At 42.0% G+C, this 22802-nt stretch overlaps 1 protein-coding gene and 1 non-coding gene across 2 annotated transcripts in view; both read left to right on the plus strand.

Moving 5' to 3' along the window:
- Window positions 1-15897: 15897 nt before the first annotated feature.
- On the plus strand, window positions 15898-16019 carry LOC111756498 (U6atac minor spliceosomal RNA). The gene has a single exon (XR_002790982.1). It is a non-coding gene; the product is annotated as a U6atac minor spliceosomal RNA (small nuclear RNA).
- A 3166-nt stretch (window positions 16020-19185) lies between these two features.
- The window catches only part of Cdyl (chromodomain Y like), a 201804-nt gene continuing 198187 nt past the window's right edge, over window positions 19186-22802 (plus strand). Inside the window, exon 1 of the mRNA XM_063259815.1 lies at window positions 19186-19235. The gene's annotated coding sequence lies outside the window, so the exon portion shown is untranslated. The remainder of the gene's footprint in view (window positions 19236-22802) is intronic.

Genomic DNA, 22802 nt, shown 5'->3' on the forward strand with positions numbered 1-22802 from the left:
AAATAAACTCAGGTGTATTATTTTTAGGCTTTAAAGGAAAATTTGTGGGTTCATGGTTGAATTTCTTGGTTTCAAATGCTGAGAGCACTCTGTCAGCCTCCTGTCTCCTCAGTAACAAGCCCTCTCCCTTCTGGCCTCAGCACTGGGAACCCCCCCCCCCCAAGATCCCCCTTAACACAATGGAATTCAAATGCCCTTCCTGGTGACAGATAACCAGAAATAACGTAGAAGTGAAGGGTGATGTAGGCCAAGCCACGTGGCACGTGTCTGTAACCCCAGCACTCAGGAGGCTGAGGCAGGAGGATCACCTCACATTCGAGGCCAGCTTGGGCTACGCAGTGAGTCCATCTCAAAAAAACAGACCAAGGCTGGGGATTTGGCTCAGTGATATAAGCACTTACCTGGCAAGCACAAGGTCATGAGTTCGATCCCCAGTACAAAAAAAAAACACAAAAAGAGTGATTTTAAAAATCATTTGCTCTTGCTGAAGGAGTTTTATGTCAAGAATAGGGGGAAATGTTTAGAAAGGAGGGGTTTTGGAGAATCTGTGAACAGCACTGCTGCGTGTTTGGGAGAAGCAGCAAATATTGAGGAATTTCCGCTCCCAAGCGGCTGGGGGAGAGTGGCTGCTCACCCTCACCTGATCTCCCCCCTCAGCCTCTCCTGTGACGTTAAAACACCAGCAGCCAAGGTCAATCAAGGTCAATGCCCAGGTGTGTGTGTGTGTGTGTGTGTGTGTGTGTGTGTGTGTGTGTGTGTCCTGAGTGCGTCTGCTTTTTAATTAAGTTTATTGGTACATTTTAGGTACACACAGTGATCACATCATCATGGAGACTTTGCAACATTCCCCTCCCTCCCTCCAAGACCTCTTTCCTTCCCTATTTACAAGCTCTGCTTCCATTTTTCCTTCTTTCCTCATCATTTTTTTCCGTCCCTTCCTTCCTTTCCCCTCCCCTCTCCCGAGCTCTCCTTTCAATTTCCCAAGATTTCTTACACATTTTGGTCCTGATTTACACTTTCAGTTTCTCACACCACAGAATCAATGCTGTGTTTCAACATGTGTGTCTGCTGTTTGGTCTCGAGGTGAAGTGTCTCCAGTTTATCCTTCTTCATAGATGCCCACGTGTATGTCCCCAGATCTGTTTTTTCTTTTCTGATACCATGCTGATTTTATCACAGTAGCTTTGTAGTATAATCTCAAGTCAGAGACTGTGATGTCCGCTGCTTTGGCTTTGCTGCTCAGAATTGCTTTTACTATTCTAGGTCTCTTCTGGTTTGGTTCTGAATGAAATTTAGGAATGTGTTCTCTAGCTGTGATCAATGCTAATGGTGTTTTGATTAGAACTGCATTAAATCTGTACAGTAGTTTTGGGAGGATGGCCATTTTCACTATGTTGGCTCTTCCTATGCATGAACAAGGCATATCTTTCCATTTTCTGAAATCCTCTTTGATCTCCTTTTTCAGAATACTGTATTTTTCAATATATAGATCTTTTATTTCTGTTGTTGGATTGATTCCTAAATATCTCATTTTTTGGATGTTACTAAGGATGTGGCTTCTGTAATTTCTCTCTCAGTGAGTTTATTGTTTACATACAAGAATGCTACTGATTTTTTTCTTAAAGCAACACAGAGGATCGAACTCATGACCTTGTGTTTGCCAGGCAGGCACTTACACTCTTGGGCTAAATCCCCAGCCCCTTGAATGCTACTGAATTTTGAGTGTTGACTTTATATCCAGCTACACTGTTGAACTCAATTATCAAATTTAGAAGTCTTTTGATGGAGTTTTTGGGGTCTTCCATGTGGACTATCATGTCGTCTTCAAACAATGATAATTTAACTTCTTTCTTTCCTAATCCGTATTCTTTTTATTTCTTTCTCTTGTCTAATTGCTCTGGCTAATATTTCCAGAACTATATTGAACAGGAGTGATGATAGTAGACATTCTTGTTTTGTTCCTGATTTTAGAGGGAAAGCTTTCAGGTTTTGTCCATTTAGCATGATATTGGCTGCTGGTTTGTCATAGGTGGCTTTTATCACATTGAAATAAAGACCACCTATTCCAGTTTTCTGTAGAGGTTTTATCATGAATGGGTGTTGGACTTTGTCAAATGCTTTTTTTTTTTGCATCTATTGATATGATCATGTGATTTTTGTCATTGGTTCTGTTAGTATGGTGTATCACATTTGATTTGCATATGCTGAACAATCCCTTCATCTCTGTGATGAATCCTACTTAGTCATGGTGTATAATCTTCTAGATGGTTTGCTGCATTTTGTTTGGCAGTATGTTATCTGAGATGAATACATACTTCTCAGATGAAGAAATACAAATGGAAAATAAATATATGAACAAATGTTCAACATCATTGATCATCTGAGAGATTCAAATTAAAACAACATCGAGATTCCATCGCACTCCAGAAAGAATGGCTATCATCAAGAAATCACCCAACAACAAATACTGGAGGGCCTGTGGGGAAAAAGGAACCCTCCTCCATTGTTGGTGGGAATGCAAACTGGTGCAACCACTGTGGAAATCAGTGTGAAGATACCCCAAAAAACTAAAACTAGAGGTTCCATTCAACCCAATTATTTCCCGTGTGGGTATCTTCTCAGAAAAATTAAAAACATCATACCACAGTGATATAACATGCACCCATGTTTATAGCAGCACAATGTGCAATGCCTAAATCTTGGAAACAACCCAAAGGCCCAATTGAGGAACGGATAAAGAAAATGTGATTTTTTTTTCTATTATGCTGTACTACTCAGCCATAAAGAAGAATAAACTTGAAAGTTTTATAAGTAAATGGATGCAAATCAAGACCACACTCATAAGTGAAATAAATCAGACTCATGTGTAAACACTGTCTAGTCTCATTAGTGTGAAAAGCTGAACAGGTAATAGACCCAAAATGTACAATAGGTATTATGAATTGTGAAGAAGCTGCTCAAAAGAAATCAGAAACTGTGATTGGGAAAATGGAAAAGGAAGGAAGGGAAAAGGAAAAAAATAAATATGTAAACAAGATTGCTAAGATAATTATATTGCTAGTTTCTCTTAGTTCATTGAAAAGAAAGGTTTGTGCTAATATTGTCTGGACATTATTTCATACCTATATCTCAAATCCTGAGGAACTACTCTGAAGATAACAATACACATGTATCAATTATTATTATTACTCTCCTATTATCTTGCTTTGAAATTCAGAAGTATTTTTAGTATTTTCCAGGCTGGGCATGGTGGTGCACGCCTGTGATCCCAGCACTCGGGAGGCTGAAGCATGAGGATCAGCATGAGCTCAAGGCCAGGCTGGGCTGCACAGCGAGTTCAGGGGCAGCTTGAATTGCAAAACAAGACTCTGTCTCAAAAAAAATAAATATTTTCCAGGGCAACAAAAAAGATGTGAGTCTCCAGACATTATGAAGCCTTGAGGAGAATGGATTAAAATTCATGCAGACACACCACCCATGAAATGTTAAAATGTAAGATGTAAAGTTTGCAGAAATAAAAAGTTGCCTATAAAGATATCAGGATTATATTGGCAATAGATTTCTTATCAGCAACGTTCCATGCCATAAGGCAATCAAGTATTGCCCTTGAGTTTTGAGGGAAATTTATTGTAAACGTAACATTTTAAATTTTCCTAAAATATCAATCATGAGTAAAAACAAAATAGAGGGGCTGGGGTGGAAATCAGTGGTCAGTGGTGGAAATCAGCACACACAAGACCACTAGAGTGCATGCCCAGAACTGCAGAGGAGGGGGAGGAGGAGAGGGGGAGGGAAGGGGGAGGGAAGGGGGAGGGAAGGAGACGGGCTGTGGGAGGGGGAGGAGAGGGGGAGGAGGAGGGGAGGGGAGGGGAGGGGAGGGGGAGGGAAGGGGGAGGAGGAGGGAAGGGGGAGGGGCTGTGGGAGGGGGAGGGGAGGGGCTGGGGGAGAAGGAGAGGGGAGGGGAGGGGAGGCCTATGAAAACAAGAGCTGCAGTGTGTCTTTTGATCTCAGTCACATAGTCCTCTTTCCTGAGGACCTGACTCAAGGTCAGAGGACAGGAAAACAAGAGAGGAGTGCAGGAAAGCAACAGACAGTAAATTAACTTTTTCACTGACAAAAGCCACCTCATAGGAATGACACAAGAGATACTTTAAATGTTAAGAAAGATAGAAATGAAAAGCCAAACTTTTCCTTCTCCCAGGAGAGAATGAAGACACCCAGGTTGGTAATGATGTAGTAAGCCTCAAAATCAATAGGTCCTAATTAGAACCTAGGAGACTTTTTTTTTTTTTTTTTTTTTTTTTTTGACACAAGGTCTTGCTATGCAGTTCTGGCTGGCCTTGAATTCACTAGGTCACCCAGGCTGGCCTCAACAGCACAGTGATCCTCCTGCCTCGGCCTCCCAAGTGTTGGGATCAGAGGCATGCGCCACCACACCTGGCTAGAACCTAGGAACGATTTTAAATTAATGTACTCTGAAATAAGTGCATTCATAACGAAAGTGGAACCCCTGCCAGAAATGACACCATTTAAAAGCTAGGCCAATGGCATCCAAAGACAGAGCTCTGAAGTCATATCCAAGGTCATCACAGGCCGCCCCCTACAGCCAAGGGTGCCACATACATAGCATGAACTGAAAATACCCTTAAAGGGCCTCTGCCTTTAACACTAAATATAACTATTCGCACAGCACTTGTGCTGTATTAATAATCACCCAGAGCTGGTTTAAAGTACACACGAGGATGTGCGTAAGCTTTAGGCCACGCGCTTCTATCCGAGGGCCAGGGTACCTGCGGGGTTTGGAATCACAGGGAGTTGGTTTCCCTGGACACCCAGGGGCACTGCACTCAGGCTCCCGTAGAGAACCCTTCCTCCTGACCATGGGGAGCTGTCCTGTCCCCCCCGTGACCACACTTATTAACTGATGCCTCATTTCCTGCTCTGCCTATGCATCACCTCACTCGCCTCTTTCTGAGCAGAGCCTACTCCAGCTTGCAAACCCTGGACTCTGGCTTTTAGTGCTTAGAATCCATTTCCAGGCAAACACAAAGCACAACTACCACCAAGAGTTTAAAAATCTCTTGTACTGTTACCGTGAGAAAGCTTTCTTTCTTTCTTTCTTTCTTTCTTTCTTGTTTTAAAAGTTTGAGTCAGAGTCTTGCTATGTTGTGCAGGCTGACCTCAAACTCACTACGCAGCCCAGTCTGGTCTAGAAAATCATGGAGATCCTCCTGCCTCATCCTCCCCAGTACTGAAATTACAGGCATGCTTCGCCATGCCCAGTTTGAGAAGGTGCTGTTTTCATGAATTAAAATACACTTAAAAACACTGACACGCAACTTAAAATTAGGATAGAAAGGCCCTCGATAGAATTAAAGGCCTTTTCAGCTAAAGTCACCATTGACAGGAAGGCCCATAGGTATCTACAGATCTACATGACTCAGTGACCTGGAATTTGACTGAAGAAACTGTTAATGCCTCTTCTGGCAGAGCACTGCCTGTGCTTCTGGCCCCAACCTTGTAGGGAGAGAAAATCTCCAGGAACCGATGTGCTGCCTTCGTCTAATTCACAGCATCGAGCAGGCAGACCACATGCTTTGGAAACCATCCACGGGCAGCGCTTGCCATCAGGCTAGCCCTGGCACAGATCACCTCTCTTACAGGATTTATACTGCGCTTTACACATAGCACCCCACTCTCAGGAAACAGCAGCTCTTGAGATGGGGATGGTGGGGCTGGGGATTTAGCTCAGTGGCGTAAGCGCCTGCCTTGCAAGCAGGCAGTCGTGAGTTCAATCCCTGGTACGGAGAAAAAAAAAAAAGGAGGGAGACGGGGATGGTGTATCCACAACACAAGGTAACTGACTGGGACACAGCCTCAAGGCAGAGGTCACCACCCAGGAGCTTTGGGCTACAACCTGATAAAGATCAGAGCTTAACCAGGTTTCTAAACCAAAGCCCTGGTCTTCCCATTAAACTGGCTTCCTCTAACTTCTTTAAAAACCCAAGGGGAGCTGGTCATGGTTGCACACGCCTTTAATTCCAGCACTGGGGAGGCTGAGGCAGGATTCCCGTGAGTTCAAGGCCAGTCTGGGTGCATAGTGAGTTCAAGGCCAGGCTGAACTACCCTGTCTCAGCCTCACCCAAAAGCCAGTGGGAAGTAGTATTGACTTTGAAATGCTCTACCCTTATCCAGAGTATCTATCAACTGTCTCTATTTTTCCTTTTTCTCTACCTTCAAATAAATTGTCTTTTAAAGGAAGCCAATGACCCAATGGCACAGCTATCCAAAAATTGTGCAATATCACTAGTTATCAGAAAAATTAAAATCAAAGCCACAGTCTTACCTCAGACCTGCTGCCTGTTATCAAGAAGACCAAAGCTAACAAGCACTGGCAAGAATGTGGAGAAAAAGGAGCCTCAGCATACCATTCGTGGGGTGCAACGCAGCAGTAGCCACCATGGAAAGGTTTGGAGGTGCTCAGAAGAGTTCAGCAGAGGGTGACTTCACAGCCTAGCAGTACCACTTCCAAATCTGTAGCCATGGAAAACAAAATCCGGATTTCAAAGAAAACATCTGCACCTTCATGTTCACTCAGCATTACACACAAGGCCGCAAGGCATGGAATCTACCCAAATGTCCATCGCCGGAAGAATGGATAAAGCAAACCAGGTGCTTATCAGCAGAACGTTAAAAAGAAGGAGCATAGGAAAATGAGGGAAACCATGAATGAACAACGTAATAAAGATTTAGAATGCATGAAACAGATTGAAAGAGATACCCAGGAAATTAAAAACTCCATGGAAGGTGGGCAAAACCACTTGAAACTGAAGATAGACTTTCAGACCTTGAAGACTGATGTGCAGCTTGCAATTTTGAACAGAAAGATTTCTTTAAAATAAGAAGGAACCAGGGAATAACAATTCAACACCTGCAAGATTATGCAAAGCAAAATAACTTAAGAATAATAGGTGTTGAGTTCCCGGAGAATGTGGTGGATAGATAGCAGCAGGAATGGTGCCGGGCAAGAAGTCCTAAGCAAGAGGAGATATACTTTGCTGACCCAGGAATGAACTAAACTAAGAGAAACCAACTGGAAACACAATCCCAGTGATATAACAGGAACAGATAAGGACTCAGCGCAGGAGCTGGAGCCCGCGCCACTGGAAGCCGGGATTTGAATTTCCTACAGCCGCTGCTGTGTCCCACTCAGCACAGCAAGGAGCAAGGCACAAAAGCTTTGAGAGTGGGAAGCGGTGAATGGCATTGAAAGCAGGACTGGCCAGGAGCCCTGCACCGACCTGCAGTGAGTGAGCGGATCAGGGACCCTTCCATAGAGTAGGAGGCTTCAGCAAAGGACATACTGGGACTAGCCAGACTAGCCAGAACAGAACGCTGCAGTGACTTCAGTCACATATTCCCCTCTCAAGTGGGATTGGTGGGCAGTGCCTGGCTTGGGTGATGCCACTGACTAAGACGCAGTAAGCTGGCCCAGGCCGGTTCCCAGCACCTGGAGGTGCACCCTAGCAGTGAAGCCTTCGGTAGGTTGACCTGGAGGGGTGGCCCAGCATAGGCTGCCCAGGTCTGTGTCTCCCTAGTACACTGCAGTGGGTGGGAACACCTAGCCGGCACAATTCAAACAAACTGTAACCGACAAAGAAAGAAACTGGGCCTCCTATATACACTTGTATAAAAGGAACAAAAAATATGGGCAGAGGGAGCCACAAGAAAAGGTCCTCGGCCCCCAATCCTGAGAAACATGCAGTATCAGACACGGCACCAATAGATATAAAGTGCTATCTCCAGAGTCTTATAGACGAGTTCAGGAATGAAGTTATTAATGACCTGAAGCAAGATATAAGTAGAATAGTTAGAGAAATGCTAAGCACCGCCCAAGAAAAAACAGATGGTGGAATGGAAGAACAGAAAAAAGGGGAGAATTGTTTGATGGAGAAAATAGAGAAAACATAGAATACATGAAGCAGGTTCAAAGAGATTACCAGGAAACTAAAAACTGGCATAACAGCTTGAAAGAATTATCTGAACTGGAAGGCAGATTTATAATATGGGAGCATGAAATGAAAAACTTCTAAAAAATAACAAAAAAAAAACAAACAGCAACAATACAAAGGCTAGAAGATGATAAGAGGATTTATAACTTAAGAATTAAGAACATAAAAGAAAAAGTAGGGACACAAACAAATGAACTACAAAAGCTATTCACAGAAATAATCCAGGAGAATTTCCCTAATTTAGCAAAAGGTAAAGATACTCAGATGTATGAGGCATACAGGACCCCAGCCACCTACAACCCAAACAGAACAACACCCAGGCATATAATAATCAAAATTCCAGAAATCCAATATAAGAACAGAATATTAAAAGCCATCAGAGACAAGAAACAGATCACTTACAAGGGAACACCCATCAGAATTACAGCAGACTTCTCGGCACAAACCATCAAATCAGGAAGAACTTGGGGGGAAATAATTCAAGCTTTGAAAGATAATAACCTCCAGCCAAGATTGATATATCCTGCACAACTGCCCCTAGAAATTGATGGAAAAACAAGGTGCTTCCAGGATAAAGAGGAACTAGGGGAATTTGCAACCACCAGTTCAACTCTACAGAGATTACTGCAGGATATTCTAAAAAAGGAAAATATCAAGATTCCAAAAATAGTGGCAGAGCGGCCACAATGAATGGAGCAGAAAGTGAAATGAAGAAGACAAACTGACAACAAACGACAGAAAAAGAGCTCAACAGAAATGAGGCAGAGAAGATCAGATGGTAGGAACAGCTATTTTGGAAAAAACAAGACATCATAATAGCTAGTGCTGACTTAGTATCATCTTGTTTTGAAGTCCTATCAAACTTGTATTCTTCTGTCTCCATCAGTCTTAAAAGGTTGTATCTATTGGATTTTCTATATATGATAATATAAGCAAAAACTTTTATAGACAAGGAGATTATACAGAAACCATTGTTCATTTTCTGTTAATTGGTTCTAAATAACCTGTAATAATGTCATTCTCTTGAATGGTTTTATAGTATCTTGATATGTTTGGTGCTACAGTATACGAAGTTATACTCAAAGATTTCAAGGAAAGAGACACTATGGTAACTATTTTTATGTCAGGATATCTTGTGGTGAAACACTATTTTGCTTAAATGGTTATGTTTTGACCTGCGCTGTTCTGTTGTTATACCCTCTTTTATCTCAATCCCCCTTTTAAAAAAATTATTTACTTTTTTATTTTTATCTTTTTAATTAAGGGAAAAATAAAAAATAGGATACATTATAGTAACCTACTTCGATTTCCTATTAACTTGATTTGAAACCCTGTATAGCCCTCACCATCTTGTTTTGACTGATTTTCCTCTATTCTGCTTTGCTTGATAGTACTAAGTTTGAAAGTATAGGCAAAACTGTGAAGACAATAAGATTCATTATGATGCCCATTCCGGTTGACTATTACCTTCTTTTAAACTCCTGTAATGTCTCCAATGCTTTGGTTTTATTCTTTACTTTTATTATAACTGGCAATTCTTAAAATAGCAAGAGACAGTATGGTAACCATTGTTGATCACCTTTTATTTTGTTTTTACATTATGTATTTTGATTTGACTGACTCTGTTCTGATATGTCGCATTTGGTTTTACTCTCTTCAAAAAAAGTAATAAGAACTGTGGGAGTAATAAAACCCAAAATGTGTAATTGTCATTGTACAAAAGAAAAGAAAGTGCTCTAAAGGTTATAACTGCATATATGTTTAAGTGTATAAGATAGATAAACATATTACTGAGTTTTTTTTGGATCATTGAACAAAACCGTTTGCAGTCTCACTGTTTGAAAGTCCACTTTATATGCTTTAATTTCGTAACTTGAACAACTATTTCTAGGATGAGAATATGTAATCTATTAACTAGTGATTTCTTACTGTTTATTTTTTAAATTTTGTATTACTTGTACCCTTTTTCTGTTTTTTTCTTTTTCTCCTTAAATAAAAAAAAAGAATAATAGGTGTCAAAGAAAAAGCAGGGGTCAACACAAATGACATTAAAACCCTATTTACAGAAGTAATAGCAGAAAACTTCCCAAACATGGGGAAAGGACATGATATACAGATAAGCATATAGAACTCCAGCTAGTCATAATCAAAATAAATCTACACCCAGACATATAATAATCAAGATTCGAGAAAGTAACAAAAAAACAGAACATTTAAAGCCATTAGAGACAAAAAAAGATCACCTATAAAGGAAATCCCATCAGAATCACATCAGACTTCTCAATATAAGCCATCAAGTCAAGAAGAGCCTGGAGTCACGTTTCGAATCCTAAAAGAAAACAATTTGCAACCCAGACTGATGTACGCTGCAAAACTATCTTTCAAAATTAATGGAGAAACAAGATACTTCCATGACAAAGAGGAACTGGGGGAGTTCATGACCACCAAACGAACCCTACAGAGAACACTGAGGGACATTCTAGAGAGAGATTTAAAAAGACCAGAGTTCTAGGAACAGCAGCAGAGGAGGATCACCAAGTGGGGCAGACAGCTGAATGGAGGGGGAAGTAGGCAGCCAACAGCAGGAAAGCAGCGTGGCAGAGACGGGCCAGGGCACGTTGGCCAAAGCTACTAATGTAGATGGCCTCAGTTCACCAATAAATAGAAACACAAGCAGAGCGGATCAGGAGACAAGATCCAGCAATATACTTTATACAAAAAACACATTTAACTCAATAGGAAATTCATAGACTAAACGTCAAAGGAGAGAAAACAATGCTCTATGTGATAAGGAATCAGAAAAAAAGGAGGGGTAGCTTGCCCATCAACTGCAGAATGCATAAGATAGATCTGGCATTTCTTTCTTTTTTTTTTTTTTAAATCAGTACCGAGGATCGAACTCACAACCTCCTGCTTACAAGGCAGGCATTTATGCCTGCTGAGCTAAATCCCCAGCCCAGATCTGGCATTTCTATACAATGGAAAGCTACTCAGCTACAAAGAAAGATAACCTCGAGGCTCTTGTAGGTCAGTGGATACAATTTGAGATCATGCTCAGGGGTGAAATGGCTCAGAGTCACATGGGTTAGTATCATGTTGTCGCCCTAGTATAAAAACTAAAGGAGTTAGTGGGATCCAAAATGCACAATGGATGTTGTAAAGGGGAAAGGGGAGGAGATGTCCAGAAGGAAAGGCAGTGGCCAGTGTTAACCTATATCTTGGTTGTGTGTATGTGTGTGTGTGTGTGTGTGTGTGTGTGTGTGTGTGTTTTGTGGTACCAGGGATCAAACTCACAATCTCACGTTTGTCAAGCAGGTGCTTATGCCACTGAGCTAAATCCTCAGCCCCATCCTTTACCCTGCTTTGAAACCCTGTATAGTTTTCATTATTCTTTTTGGCTTGGTTTTATTCTGTTTTGCCTTGATTTTATCATATTTGATGACAGGGACAGCTATTTCAAAAATAACAAAATGTGTAATAGTAGCCATTACTGATTTCCAATTATCTTGTTTTGAAGCCCTGTATTGCTTTACTTGTTTTCTTTTGATTGATTTTATTCTATTTTGTTTGATTTTATTATGTCCGATGGTATAAGCAGCTACTTTGAAGATAACAAGCTGCGTTATGATAGCCACGTTGTATTCCTACTGTCTCATTTTGAAGTCCTGTATTGCTTTCATTGCTTTGCTTTTGACTGTTTTATTCTATTCTGTTTTGTTTGATTTTATTGTGCCTGATGCTATAGGAAATTATTCCGAAGACAGCAAGAGGCATCATGGTAGCCAATGTTGGCTGCCTTTTATCTTGAAGTCTTGTATCATGTTCATTGTTTTGTCTTAATTGTCTCTATTCTGTTTTATTTCTTTTGATTTTTTTCTCTCCAAAATAAAAATTAAAAAAATAAATAAGGGCCGGGGATTTAGCTCAGTGGCATAAGCACCTGCCTGGCAAGTGTGAAGTCATGAGTTCAATCCCCACCACCAAAAATAAACAGAATTACGGCTATAAAAACCTAAGAACAATATTGGGACAGAAAGTAAAAGTCACTCTCATGAACATAGATGCAAAAAAAAAAAAAAAATCCTGAACAAAATGTTAGCAATTTAACAAAATGAAAACCGTGAGAACCAAGTTGTGTTTCTTCTAAGAATGAAAGGTTAGGACATTAGAATATGCATTAAGTATACTTAATTAATAGAAGAAAAATTGATTGTGATCTGAACTGATGTGGGAAAGTATCCAAGACAAAAACACTCCATTCACAAACTAGAAAGACAAAGGAATTTTGTTATATGATACAGAGTATCTTCAAAATAACAAAAGCAAAAAAAAAACTTTTTTCAGTTGTGAAATACAAATACATGTTCTTGAAAAGCACACAAAAGATTGCACACTCTCCCCAGCTCAGCACTGCTTTGGAATCTAACTCCAGCACTCAGGAAAGAATAAAAATAGCAAACAAATTCAGAAAAAACAGAGCAAATAATCACTTTTGCAGATAAAGTGTCAACATACAAAAGTTTCAAGTACCTATAGATTATTAGAATTAACAGAAGAGCATAGACATAAATCAATATATGAGTCAGCTATATTTCTATACTGCAGGAAAAAAAGAAGGTAAGAAATGCCATTTTTAGGCCAGACATGGTAGCACACATACGCCTGTAATCCCAGCACACACTCGTGGGAGGCTGAGGCAGAGAGAGGTTCACTGTGACTTCAAACAAAAAAAAAAAAATGCAATTTCTAAAAGCATCATTTACAGCTGGGCTCTGTTGCCCACATCTACTTGGAAATAGAGGCAGAAGAATCACCTGAGCCCAGGAGTTCAGGACCAGCCTGAACGCCATAGGCAGGCCCCATCTCAAAAAACAAAATAATTTTCAAGAGCAGCAGTATAAGGCTCCTGTGAGTGAGTCTAACAAATGATGTGCAAGACTTTTCGGGAAATGAGACCTAATAAACAGAATAGCATAACTTTTCTGTCAATAAGAACATTAAACACCTTAAAGATATCAATTCAGCTCTTTCCTGAATTACACCATAGCTTCAGTGCAATTCTAATAAAAATCTCAGAAAGACATTTTGTAGGGGCTGACAGATTAATTCTAAAGACAACCAATGGCCAAACAACAGAAACAAGGGAATATTGAGAGGCAGAACTGACGCAGCATAAGCAGTCGACGGTGTGGCTGTAGCACAAGGCTGAACGAAAAACCAAAAGAATGGAGAAGGAGCTCAGGAATGGACCCGCATTTACATCAAAACACGACACACGGTCCAGGATGTAGCTCAGTGGCACAGCGCCGGCCCGAGAAGCGTAAGGGCTTGCATTCGATTCCAGGTACAAAAGAATCATACGTGACAGAGCGGGTACCGCAGATATGTAGTGTTATCCGTACAGAAAAACAAAATGAAAACGAATTCTTGTCCCCACACTCACAAAAACTAACTTTAGGTAAATCAGGAAATGGAATAGTAACATCAAAACTTGAAAACGTTTAGAGGAAAAAATAATATTCTAATGATTTATAGGTAGGGAAAGATTGTTCAATCAAATGAGCAAGATAAACATAAACACAAAGAAAAAATGATCAAAATTGAATAACATTAAGGATTTTTGTTTACCACAAATATCATAAGGAAAATGAAAAGATAAACCTCCACCTGTGATTTGCAGCATAAAACTAACAAAGAATAATTATCCAAAATAAGTAGAGAATCCCAAAAAATAAGACAAAGAGAAGAAGAAACATACAGAAGACATTAGCAGGTGTACCTGTGAAAACACGAGCAGTCATTATATATATGAAGACATACTCAACCTCATTATTAATCGTGAAGCTACAAATCAAAATGATAATAGCTTTTCAGAAACAGAAACCCAATGAAATCAAGCACTGGCAAAGACACAGAACCACAATATTCTCATACACTGCTGCCAGAAGTATAGATTGCTTCAATCACATGAGAAGGAAATTTGGCGTGATTTCACAAGGCCAGTGCTAGAAACCAGTTTGCTCCACTTCCAGTTCAACCTTTTTAGTGTAGGTCCCTTTATTTCAAAGAGCAGAAAATGAAACACGACATTACCAAAACGCCCATGTAGCAAGGGCTCCAAGGTAATGAAGGGCTGACTCGTCCGGAGATCTCAGCTAACTGGGAATGAGAGGCCGGACTGAAGGCATTCATTTTGTGGGCGGGGATTGTAATGGTGGCTTCCCAATTTTGAAAGGTGGTTTTAGAGCAAAGGCTTGGTTCTGGAGCCAGCAGGTCTAACAGTGGCTTCTCCATTCAACTGAAATGGCTCCCTAATTGGACCTAAGGGTGTGTGGCTTTGGAACCAGAAGGGAACTGGCAACTTTCCACTTCAAAACCAGCTTCTCCTTGAAAGGAAGAGTGATGGCTTCCTGGGTGGCCGAATCCCTTGGTGTGGCTTTGGGAATATTCCTAGTTCAGTCTACAGTGTGTCCCTTCAAACCTCCCAATAATTCTATAAGTGATCAATATCCTATAATAACCCCTTCTCTTCAATAATCCAGGTTGCATTCTATTCTTTGTAACTGTAACTTGGTCAATATACCTGGCAAAACTCTACTGAAACAATTATGCTCCTAGATACACATCCTAAAGAAACTCTGGCTATGTAAACTATCAATATATACACGGATGCTTACTGTAGAATCTGAAATTTTTAAAAAACTCAAACAATCCTATGTTGACTAAGAACAGAATAGATAAAAAGCCGTGATATAATCAAAAGGATACTACAGAGTTATGAAAACGAATCACTTACAGCTTTCCATGCCAATACAGACAAACACAAAATAATGTTGAAAATACTTCACAACAGAATATGGGTGGTGTGATGGCATTTAGTCACGTGTCATTTAGCAACAGAGATATGTCCTGAGAATGTGTCCTTAAACAGCTTCATAGAGCATATCATAGAGCATACTTAATCTAAACCAGCTGCGATATTATTAGGCAACAGAATCCGGTGTGTCCACCACCACGTGTGAAGTCTGCCATTGATCAAGTGTCATAATGCAGTAGATGACTGTATTAACTTTAACACTAAATGTCACGTGGAGACACACGGGTACGTGATGGAACCACAAAGAAAATACAGGAAGCAGTCACAGACGAATCAGGTATTCATCACATCTTGTGGGAGGGGACAGGGGTGTTACCAGGAAGGAATGCATGGGAGGGTGGGGGGTTTTCAGGGCAGGAGTCATGGGCTGGTTGTGTACTCATTCAGCTTTACATTTCTGTTAGATAAATCTTCAATAAATTGTTTTTATTTGCTAACTAAACATTAAAGAAAAATAAGAGGACAAGAAGAAAATGAAAGTGTTGATAAAATCAACCATGGAAGTCAATCCTGCCCTAAAATTCACCAGTACAACAATGAAATAACAGAAGCTAAGGTTAGTATTGGAGCATCATTTAAAATGACAAGAGCTTAGAATACAAATAGGTCTAAGTTGGAGACACAATGGAGTAAGACACAGCTGTAAATAAAATAGCTGAAGGATTTCTTTGTATATTGCATGATTGTCAATATGTGTTCATAACAACTTTTATGAGAAATAAATGAGAATAATAGAAAAGCAGTATATAGCCTAACACTATTAATGCAATGTAATGTCTATATACACCATGAATGGCTTTTATTTATAAAATGAATTATAAGAATAAATTAGGAGCTGGGTATGGTGGCACACTTCAGCACTAAGGAGGCTGAGGCAGGAGGATTGTTGCAAGTTCACGACCAGCCTGGGCTACAAAATGATCCCAAGACCAGCCTGAACTGCATAGCAAGACTCTGTCTCAAAAGGACCAAAAATAAACAATAAATAAATAAGTAAATAGATAAAGAGTGTTGTATGAAAGGAGAGAAGGTGACCAGGATGAAGACAAGGATGGACGAGGCCCTTGGGTCTCGCGACACGCACATGGTTAAGGCTCTGGCCCCTACTTCATGGCATCTGAACACTTTTCCAGTGCATCTGAAGAGGATTAAAATTACGGTGGCCGGATTTACACCCTTCCCTGGGGAATAAAGGGCAATCTGAGATGATTGGTACCACCCTCTTGAGATTTCCCGTATAAACAGATGGTTATCGCACTAGGAATGGGCCATCCACTGCCACCGAGATTAATACCGACACTACTAAAAGATAAAAGCTAAAGACTAAGACAGGACTAAGACTACGGATTTTCTACTCATGGCTTCCACAGGCCCTTGCTGCCACTGGATCAGTGTTAGCTGCCATGCTGGTAATCGCTGGTTGATTACAATTTTTTTGGTTTTGTTGTGGTGGTAGTTGTTGATTATAATTTGACTTGCATTGCACCCACCTCATGATTTTGCCCTACAGAACTTTCCTAGAGAAGTGGGCTCATCAGCAACCAGTCTCCAGTCACCCCGTCTCTCAGGAGCTACCTCTCTCAATAAATATTCCAACTCTTGAAAAAAAGAAAAAGGAAAGCCAAGCATGGTGACACACGCCTGTAATCCCAGCACTTGGGAGGCTGAGGCAAGAGGATCACCGTGAGTTCTAGTCCAGCCTGGGCCACACAGTGAGTTCAAAGCCAGCCTGAACTAGATAGTAAGACCCTGCCTCAAAAAACAAAATAAAGCAAAGGCATTAGAAACTACTAAAATGGCCGGGGGTTTAACGCAGCAGCATAAGTGCGTGCTTGGCAAATGCGAGGTCATGAGTTCAATCCCCAGCACCAAAAAAAAAGAAACTCATAAAATGATTATACATAGGGGAGGAGCAGAATTAAAGAGAAGGCAGTAAGTTTCTCTAAGTATATATTTTCAGTTTTATTTTTGAAACATATAAATACATATATATATTCAAATAATCTAAATTCTAAAGAAAAAATAAAGCAATTCCCATAATTGAAAACAAATTAAAATAAACAAGAGCAGGCATATAGGAAACAACCCCACAAGGGAATTACTCCAAGGGACCTGAAACAGTACTGAGACACATATATATATATATATATATATATATATATTCCCTAGAAGGGATCCTCTGGTCCCAAATGGGAGAGTGTAACCTCACAATGGGGACTTGATAGTCCTCACCTTAAACAAGTGACTAAATCATAGCTTCTCCAATGAAAGTATTACCAACATTGTTTGATTCTTTTTTCTTTTGCAGTACTGGGGATCAATCTCATGACCTTGTGCTTGCCAGGCAGGCACTTATGCCACTGAGCTAAATCCCCAGCCCCTAATATTGTTTGAGTCTACAAACATGTATTGACACAGGCAAACACAATGTTCCCAAGGAAAAAAAAATTGTCCTAAAAAGTTTCCTGTATAGATTCCATGCATTACGAAAATAAATCAAGAAAAAAGGACAAATTATTGATATTAGATGATACTGACTTTTAAAGAGACAAATTTCACATTCATATCACAGAATTGATTGCCTCCAAATTCATTGTTTGAAGTGATAGTAGATTATTTGCAGGGACCGATGAGATTTCCATCTTCCGGGAGACCTTGCCAGCAAGCACACACCAAAAGAGATGGACTCAAGAGGCCACCATGAAAAGGTTCCACAGTACGTCACTCGTTCTTGTGGAATTCCCACAATGGCAGGTTTGGTAACTCAGCTACACGCAACGGGTTAACAGACTGGAGAATCCCTTCTTCACCCAAAAAGCAGTTAAACCCTACTTCTGAAGGACCTTAACTTTCAGAATAAAAATAATCACTGTATCTGGGTTGGGTAATTGGATTCCTTAAAAGGTAATGCTGACTTCATAAAGCAAGAGAAAGAATGCAGTCAGCAGCTTTTCAAATCAAGATGATCTCCACGGAGAGCCAGAAGCCAAAGGAGACCTGTGACTTCCCGCTCGGCTCCTGGATGCTCGGAAAGTGCTTCTCTAAACACACCACACCCTGGGAGAATCACAGGATAATTCCGAATCCCAAAGCCACTTCCTAGCTGGTCTCACTCTTCTTTCTTTTTAGTAAGTATCAGAATAACAAAAAACCCTGTTGACCACCCCGCTCTTCTTCCCTTCCCAGACAGTGAGACTGCACAGCTATTTTTTTGGGACAAATCTCCTGTTTCCTCCTCTGTTTTCCTCCAGGCATTAGATACAGGTATTTCATAAGACTCAATCTCTTCTCTTCCTTAAGCAGCTTACATGCTTTGAAGCTTCAACTCTTTCTTCCTACAGTGACTCTGTATTATTTATCTTTCCCATTTGGGACAGGACACCCAACACCCACAGTTTAGGGCAGAGTGGGTTTAATCTGGCTTACTTTTAGTAGGATTCAGTGCATGTCAACTGGCTCCCAGGTAGAAATGTTGTCGTGGAAAGGAACTGCAGCACAAGGCTGCTTCAGTGTCCAGCTAGGACGAGAGCAGGGAAGGGTCACAAAAAGGAAGGGGCCAGGGGCCAGGCATGACCCAGGCAGGCAGCGGTGTGCACCACCCAGCCCTGAGCACGTCCCGAATCCAAGCAGGGGGCCGCTCTAGCATGCCAGACAACTGACACGGGCTCAGACCTCAGGTTACCCTTCAGACCCAGACTCAGGGCCAGTGGCCAGCTGGAAGCCTGCACCTCACTGCGCACAGATGGTTAAAGTCCCATCTGCTCAAAATGGGAAGCAAGCTGACCCCGACCACCTACTTCTGCGCTCCCGGCTCTTTGGGCCCTCGAGCATCTAGAGAGGATACAACACAGCCTATTATCACCGGGGTCACCATCCTGTCAGCACTCCTAGACTCAACCCCAAATCTCCAGCCCTCTTAAGCGTCTTCTAGGGCCCCACATCCCAGTTTTTCTGGTTCTGAATGCAAGGGGCCATCTGTAAACACAGTCCGGTCCCCATCCCACGTCCAGAAACCTCTGCTCTGTACAAAACGTTTTCTAGATGACATAAGGCCAAGGGCTCGCTCGTCCTGTAAAACTGGGCTATGATTTGTTGTGACCCGGTTTGCCTCTCAAAGGAGCCGCGTGGTTCACAGATCACTGAGGCTGCATGGGCTCCGGGGGCGTGGCTGAGCGTGTGCCCATTGCATCACAAAGGGGTGTTTATGAGGCTGAACCCCAGCTCTGTGAGTCAAGAACCAGGAGACAGGCGGCCCAGTGGCCCAGCCCGGGAACCTTACCGGGAGTGGAGTGATTCTCTTATTCCTGGAGGGCAGCCCTTGTTCTCACCCAGAGCGCGCCCTGAAGGTGAGGGGTTTGGGGGTGCTCTATAAGAGACTGATCGCAGAGGACCAGGCAGGCAGGTCTGGGGGGGCACAGAAGAAATCATCTGAGAACCCCACTGCAGCCTGCACATGCTTCATGTATGGCACTGCAGTTTTATTTTTTAAACAAGATCCCATTTGAACAAATGGTTCTGAAACTTCAAAAGAATTTTTAAACTCCAGGACGGTTGCAGGTGTCCAGAACGGGAGTGCTTGCTTGGCGTGCATGAGGCCTTGGGCTCGATCCCCACACTGAAGAAAAAAATAAAAAGTAAAAACTATTCTAGCCTACAGAGAGCGGCAAAGTAGCTCAGAGGCAGACGGTGGAAGGCCTTGAATTCTAAACTAAGGAGAAAAGATTTTCATCTCAGGCCAACAAGAAGCCACCGACTGATTTTTGTGGGAAGAGGAGGGAGGAAGCAGTGTTTGAGGGAGACACAGGGCCTGGTGTGGACCACAGAACTGGACCCCAAGGGCAAGCATTTTATCTAACGGTTTTAGACTAAAACACAATTTTAAGGGGCAGATGCAAAAGACATTCCAAAGGAGAAAATTCTAGAATTCGTGATTAATTAGTTTTAGGGATAAAGGCAAAGGAGAAATGCAAAATTACATCCCTGTTTTAGATCAAATGACTGGGGGGATGATCGTGCCAGATACACAGGAAGAGGCATGTTTGGAGAAAAGGCAAGGCATCTCATTGGTGGCCAGTGGAGTTGGATTTAATGGCAGGACATAGTGGTCACTACCTATAAGTGAATGATGGTTCGTAAAATTGTGTGTCCTACTCTGATCACCTGTCCAGGCATAGATTCATAGATTCACACAGCCAGCCAGCTGCCTGACATCTCCACTAAGATGCCTCAAGGCCATCACAAACAGTGGAGGTTCTAAAGGAGCCCTTGTCTTCTCTCTGACCAGGTGTGGTGCCGCACACCTGCAGTCACAGTGTTCTGGAGGCTGAAGCAGGAGGATTATAAATTCAAGCTAGCCTGGACAGCTTAGTGATTTAGGGAAACCATCCTAAAATTTCTTTTAAAAGGCTAGGAATGTAGCTCAGCCTAAAGCCCCTGACTTCAATCCCCAGTACAAAAGAAAAAAATATATTCTCCTCAAGTTTCCCTAATGCAGTACATGGCACCCCATCATTCAGAGCCCCCAGACTGGCCCAATCCTAGGACTTCACCTTGATACCTCACACTGATTCACACTGGCATCTCTGTGCCATCAGCAGGTCTGGTCTCTAAACTCTCTGCCCCTCAAGTCACTAAGTTCCCATCACCTCTCACCTGAACTGCTCCCCCAAAACATCCTGACCATTCTCTAATCTGGTCTTTATGCAGCAGCCAAATGATACTTCCATAGTGAAATCCGATTTACTCTGCCTCTTGGCTGTAAAAAGGTCTCCATCCCACCCTATTGGTTTTAGGGTACAGATGAAGTCCCAGAGGCTGCACGGTCTCTCCAGCCTCATCCAGCACAGCCCGGCTGTGTCTTGAGTTGTCCTCTCAGTCCTCAGCTTGTGTGGCTCAATACTTTCCATGTGCCCTGCTGCCTCTGACCTCTGACCCCCGTTACCTTCTGCTCTCCCAGTGCATGAGCCAGAGTCTGCTCCTCGGGATCCTCTCTGACCTCAGTGCCTATTTAAATCCCCCATCATGACTTTCATGGAACCGGGTAGCTAAAGTCCAGACAAATAAGTCCATGTAAGCCTGCTCGTCAACCAAGGATATTTTGTTCCTCCTTTCAAGTAATGACAGCAGATAGCCTCATGCGGTAAGGAGATAGGTGGCCAGCCTTACGTTCTCTGAGGATGTGATTTTCCCAAGAAGCCTAGTATCTGCGAAAAATAAGCAGCAATTCTGTGTGCGCCCCTTCTGGTAATCATCACTAAACTACTCAGCCATGCCAGCCGATGGCTTTGTGGGTTTGTTCCTGTACTGCCTAGCAGCTCTAATTTAAAAGCAGAAGAATCAGAGCTAAGGCTGGAGATTTGAACTGAGAATGAAATCTAGACCAATGAGTGGTCCCAGGCTGGCAGATCCTAAAGGAGATGAAAGCCCTGAACTGTCCCACCAGCCACTCCCCAAAAAATGGTCACCGTGAGTTCTGTACCCTAGAGTGCACTGGGAAGCTCAGACCTTTCCCCAACAGCTGCTCTCAGCACCAGCAACCTGCCCGCCAGGAGACCAAGATGACAGAGGCCCCGGGAAGCCAACCAGACCCACAGAGCCCTATCTAGGCCATTTCCCTGCTCAGAAGTCGGCCCTGGCTGATCAGAGCTGTGGGAATCAACGGGTTCTTCTCAAACACGCAGCCTGTGGTCCACCCCATGATGCTCACGAGTGAAATGGAAGCGGAAATACTTCCTGGGTCACTGGGAGGAGCCAAGCGTTTTGCCTACGGTGCTTTCCAAATACCAGCAGAAATCTATTCTTGTCACCATCATAGTCAAGGACAGGAGACCCTGACACTCAAGCCGTGTGCCCGGAATCAGTAGGAAGCGAAGGACAGAACTGTGAATTCAGTCCCAAGACTGTCACATTCTTTATGTAGGGTCGGGATATCGCTCAACAGTAAGCGCTCGCCTAGGTTTGCGCAAGGCCCTAGGTTTGACCCTACGCTGAAATATTTCTTTAAAAAAACAACTTATTGTATCCCATAACCTCTGGACATGTGAATTCTTTCCCTGAGCATTCAATACCTTAAAAGCAAACTTCTAAAATAGGTACTTTGTATGGTCCACAAATAATGCCGCAGATAGTTACAGGCAGGCTGACTCCTGACACACTTGTCCCCCTTGGGGTTTTCAGCAGCCGTGGCCCTAAGGAATGTAAGGCAGGACTACGGTGGCTCACTGGTGTTGACTCTGTCCGTTCTTGGGGTGTCCACCCATTAGCACTATGTCAACAGGGTTACACAGATTGTAATGTGTAAGTGTTTCACTCTCTTCTGATCTTTATTTTTTTGAGAGTTTTGCTATGTTTTGCAGGCTGGCCTTGAACTTACTGTGTAGTCCAGGCTGGCTTTGAACTCATGGCGGTCCTCCTGCCTCAGCCTCCCAAGTACTGCGAGGACAGGCATGTGCCACCACACTGGGCTTGCTTCACCCAGTTCTAAGTAGTTTTTTTTTTTAAAACCAAGTGTTATTTAAAACTGCATGGTTTCTAAAGACATAGGGCTTCATCGTAGCCCTCTTTTACAAAGCATTAACTCCATGATGGCATTATAGTTAGAATTGTCTCAGTAGGAGTCTTTAGAATTCATTGAAACTTCCTTTGTGGCCTAATACATGGCCTATTATTGTAATGTTTCTAGATGTGTTCGAAAAAGAATGTTTTCTGTTTACCACAGATATATTTTTATTGCATTTTATTTCTATTTGAGCCACAGCGCTTAGGGATGCATGGTATGACATTTCTAACTATAATTGTTAATTTATCTATGTTTCCTATTTATTTGATTTGATACATTTCAAGATTGTATTGTGATGATTATACTGCCCACTACTTAAACATTTTTAATCTATGAAATACAATATGTGTGCAGA

Source organism: Cavia porcellus, unplaced genomic scaffold (assembly GCF_034190915.1).
Source record: "Cavia porcellus strain 051 isolate PalLab524CR breed Dunkin Hartley unplaced genomic scaffold, mCavPor4.1 scaffold_13, whole genome shotgun sequence".
NCBI lineage: Eukaryota > Metazoa > Chordata > Mammalia > Rodentia > Caviidae > Cavia > Cavia porcellus.